Source organism: Gossypium hirsutum, chromosome A13 (assembly GCF_007990345.1).
Source record: "Gossypium hirsutum isolate 1008001.06 chromosome A13, Gossypium_hirsutum_v2.1, whole genome shotgun sequence".
NCBI lineage: Eukaryota > Viridiplantae > Streptophyta > Magnoliopsida > Malvales > Malvaceae > Gossypium > Gossypium hirsutum.
The window spans coordinates 17,534,816-17,539,971 of record NC_053436.1 but is presented as its reverse complement, the minus strand read 5'-3'; the positions used below and the strand labels follow the sequence as shown (position 1 = coordinate 17,539,971).

General features: G+C 42.2%; 1 non-coding gene across 1 annotated transcript; it reads right to left on the bottom strand.

The window, feature by feature from the left end:
• Nucleotides 1–797: 797 nt before the first annotated feature.
• On the bottom strand, nucleotides 798–904 carry LOC121213228 (small nucleolar RNA R71). Its single transcript, XR_005908606.1, has one exon. It is a non-coding gene; the product is annotated as a small nucleolar RNA R71 (small nucleolar RNA).
• Nucleotides 905–5,156: the final 4,252 nt, after the last annotated feature.

The following is a 5,156-nucleotide window of genomic DNA, read 5'->3' as shown; positions in this document are numbered from 1 at the left end:
TCATGATAATAGTTTTTTTTCAAGTACGATCAATCATAAATTTAAAACTTATCACGATTTACATTAATCAAGTTTTTGGCGCTGTTGCTGGGGAACTAAGATATTAGGAGCACTTAATTTTTATTACTTTAGCAATTTATTTTATTACAATTTAAATTTTATTTTGATTTTTGTTACCAAATTTTCTTTTTCCTTCTGGCAGATTTTTATAGTTTATGATTAGAAGAAACCCGTCGGGACCATTACTTTTCGATAGTGAGATCGATCGCACAACTTGCAGAAACTGAAGAGAAATAAGGAAAAGATTAAGATACACAGAGGAAGAGAAAGAGGACGGTATTTCCACCACAACTGAGGAGATGACTGAAAATCAGGAAAATCCACTGCCTCCTGCGATTGTTGTTGATCCAGTAAATCAGAATCCTACTCTACGCACTATGTATGATTATGCTAAACCTACTTTAATAGGAACTGAGTCAAGTATAGTTAGGCCTGCTGTTGCTGCAAATAATTTTGAACTGAAACCTAACATAATTCAAATGATACAACAGTTTGTTCAGTTTGATGGTTTGCAGGACGAGGATCCAAATACTCATTTGGCGAATTTTTTGGAGTTTTGCGACACATTTAAGATCAATGGCGTTTCTAATGATACCATTCGCCTTCGGTTATTTCCCTTTTCATTAAGGAGCAAGGCTAAACAGTGGTTGAACTTATTACCACGAGGGTCAATAACTACTTGGGAACAAATGACCGAAAAGTTTTTACTTAAATATTTTCCGCCGGCTAAAACGACTAAGTTGAAGAATGATATCTCTTATTTTGTGCAGATGGACCTAGAAACACTCTATGATGCATGGGAGAGATACAAGGATCTTTTGAGAAGGTGCTCCCACCATGGGTTACCACTCTGGCTACAGGTTCAAACTTTTCACAATGGCCTGAATCCTTCAACTAGACAGATGATTGATGCAGCTGCTGGTGGGGCTATCAATAATAAGACACCTGAGAAGGTTTATGAATTTATAGAAGAGATGTAACTGAATAACTATCAGTGGCAAGTCATGAGAACAAAGTCAACAAAACCAGCTGGCGTTTTCAACCTCGACGCGGTTACTATGCTATCTAACCAGGTAGAACTTTTAAATAAAAAGATTGACGATTTATATGGTTCTACTTAGGTACATCCAGTGATGAGGTGCGGTTCAAATGGAGGAGGAGTACACATAGAATATCAATCTTTCAACCCTAGCACCGAGGAGGAACAAGTTCAATATATAGGTAATAATAATTCTAAACCTCAAAATAACCCATACAGTAACACTTATAATGCAGGTTGGAAGAACCATCCCAACTTCTCATGGGGTGGCCAACAAAATCAAAGGCCACAACATCCCCCAGGCTTTCAACAACCACCTTACTAGCAGGAAAAGAAACTAAACCTTGAGGAGATGCTAACGGAATTTATCTCAGTGTCAGAAACTCATTTTCAGAATATTGAGACAGCACTTAAGAATCAACAAGCGTCGATTTAGGGGCTCAAACCCAGATAGGCCAACTCACCAAATTGATTTCTGAATGACCACAAGGTAGTCTACCGAGTAACACTGAACCTAACCCAAGGGAACAGCTCAATGCGATTACCGTTCAAGAAGAGGAACGGTTAGTTGAACCTGAGCCAGAACTGAGGCAAGGAATTGTGGTAAGTAAAGGTAAAGGTGAGGTAGACCACAATGAGCAAAAATCGGTAAGTAGAGAGTACAAACCTCGTGTGCCATGCCCCAGTGCGACAAGGAAAGACCACACGGATGAACAATTTGGTAAATTCCTTAAACTATTAAAGAAATTACACATTAACTTACCGTTTATTGAAGCTCTTTCGTAGATGCCAAACACAGTTAAATTTTTAAAGGAGCTTTTAGCAAATAAGCGAAAGTTGGATGAGGCATCGCATGTGGAGTTGAATGTAGTTTGCTCAGCCATTCTACAGAATAAGCTAGCCAACAAATTGAAAGATCCAGGGAGTTTTACGATTCCTTGTTTAATTGGTAGCTTAGATGTTAGTTATGCATTGGCTGATTTAGGGGCTAGTATTAATGTCATGCCCTATAAAACGTTTAAACAACTAGGTCTTGGGAAACCCAAACAAACTAGGATGAGCATTCAGTTAGCCGATAAAACCATTAGATTTCCTAGGGGTATCATTGAAAATGTACTTGCCAAAATCGATAAATTTATATTCCCAATTAATTTTGTTGCTTTAGACATGGAAGAGGAAAGTGATGTAGCTTTGATTTTAGGACGACCCTTTTTAGCAACTGCTAGAACTATTATTGATGTTGGTACAGGTGCACTCACACTTCGTGTGGGGGATGAAACAATCACTCTTCAAGCTCGAAATTTTACTAATACTAATCATGGGGTGCAACCTTCTTTGCAGGAAATATGTTCAAAGAGTATACATGAACCTTGTTCAAGTATTAACAAAGGACCCATCTATGAAGAACGAAGGCTACAAATTGAGGAACTAGATGAATGGTGGACATAGAAACTGAGAACACACAATAAACCAAAACCACGCCATGACGGGCTCAATGTTTCACCAAATCAACTTAAGGTTGGAGAAAAAGTACTATTAGATACAGTTGACCCTCGTATTGCCACTTCTGAACCTAATGGAGCAATCCCTCTTACGGTACTTAGCATTTTTCCATATGGTATAGTCGAGGTAATTCATCACAAATTCGACACTTTTAAAGTAAATAGTACTCGTCTAAAACCTTATTTTGATGAGATTGATAGCAGGAAGGAGGAGTGTAAACTCCTCGCACCACCATGACCACGCAACAAGAGAGGAAAGTCGAGCTTAGACTCTAAATAAGCGCTTTTTGGAAGGCAACCTGAGCACTAACAATGTTGATTTCTTTAAATTTTTGTTTTTAACATCTAAATCATTAAATGAGTCTTTAAACGCAGGTTTCCCAAATCCACACGGCAAGGCACACGGGTGTGCCTTCGGCCGTGTGCCTACCACGGAAGGTGACACGGCCGTACGATACGGCCGTGGGAGAATAGAGTAAATTTTTTTCCCAACACGGGATTCGATACATTGCCACGGCCGTGTGACATGGCTGTGGACAATCCTGCCAAAACAACACGGGCGTGCAACACGCCCGTGTCTATAAGCCGTGGTTGAAACTGCCAAAAAAACACGGGCATTTGACATGCCGGTGTCTAGAAGCCGTGGTCGATACTGTCAAATGAACACGGGCGTGCACATATATACACAAGCGTGGGAGAAGCGAACGAAGCAGGACACGGCCGTACGACACGACCGTGTGCACCAACATGCCCAAGGAACATGGGCGTGGCCCGAATTTCAAATGCGCCCAAATTTAAAAATCACGGAACACACGGGATGAAATAAGGGCACACGGGCGTGCCCCAAGGCCGTGTGCCCCAATATCTATATAAACCCCCCACTATTCATGAACCCTTTCCCCTAATACCTAATCCTAGCCGCCGAAAATCCCTTCTTCCACCACTGACCGACCACTCTTTCCTCCTTTCTCTTCCATTTTTCTCTCCCTTCTCCTCTCTTCTCACCCTTGCGTACCACACGGCTTCACTGCCCACGCCCATGGCCGACCCACAAGCATCATTGTGTTTTTCCATTCTCTTCTCTCTATTATCTTGTTATTTCTTGTTATTTCTTGTGTTATTTGGGTGATTCTAATGATAATCATGCTTATGCTCTTTGTTCTTATTTAGAAATTTGTCATTTTAGTTGATGTATTATGTACATTCATTCATTCTTATGTTTCCATAGAGTTCATGGTATCATGCACTCGTTCACTAGGTATTTCGTTAGTACTATTTTTCTATTCCTAATGCTAATAATGATTTGATATATCTATTAGGACCTAGTTATTTTTCAGAAGATTTTCCCTTTAGTCAGTAACCACTATGAAGTATTTTTATTTAGTTTTAACATGCTTGCTTACTTTTTTATAACTTCGTCTTTTCATTACAGATACCATGACGAACTCACGTGGTAAGAAAACCACCGTTCCTGCCTTAAAGAAATGAAAAGGAGCAGCATCCTCCTCAGGTCCTACCACCGAAATCAGGCACCCATTCCTCTAATTTCCACCAGGACCCCAAGAGGAACTATTTTAGATACTACGAGCCTGACCCCTAGGTGTGGGCCGTTGCATTGATTGGATCGCGCTAGAGTAGATCCAACTTGCTGACGCTGTCTGGGCCCTCTTGACTATTGACCCATGGGGGCTCTTCTTCGAGATCGTCGAGCCGACGTACTTCAAGCTCACACTCGAACTCTGTTCAACCTTTCATCTTCAAGTCTTATGACAGAGTTCGATGATCCTGGGATGGTCCAGTTCCGTCTCGGCAGTTTAGTTCACCAGTTGAGTGTGCCTGAGTTTGGAGTCGCGTTAGGACTATACACGAAGGAGTTCATGGACGACGACGACTTTGCCAGCCTCCATCGCCACATCCACTACTCTCCTTCAAACTGTTGGAGGGCCCTCGTTCTTGCTTCGGCCACCTATGACCCTAGTCGCTCCAAGGCATTGGCTCTCACCTCATCTTTGAGGTACCTATACGCCATCCTAGCCCACACCCTGACAAGGCGGAGAGAGAGCACCGGCATCGTCAACACCTACTACGCCTACTTTTTATAGAGCATAGCACATGGGCACATATTTGACCTCACCAATTTCATTTCCCTCGCCATTTGCCATCAGACGAAACGGCACAGAAAGGGAGTCATTTCTATAGGCCCTTATGTGATTCGCCTGGCGCGGTACTTCGGTCTCCTCAACACGGCGGCGCAAGCATCCTCCCTCACTCTCATCGGTCAGATATCCCCACAGAGCATCTCGAGTATACTGCATATGAGGATAATCGAGCGCCGACGTGGATTTGATCCTCCTTAGTACCGCCTAGTCCAGTCAGCCGAGCAGGATGACCCAAAGGACATTACTGATTATGTCCCTCTACCTCACGAGGATTCAGCCTCTCAGCCACCACCTATTCATCGTCCAGTTCATGCGTCAACTTCACTCTCTAACATCTCTGAGTGCCTCACTCGATTCGAGCAGTAATGTTTTCAGCGCTTTGATCACATTTATGCA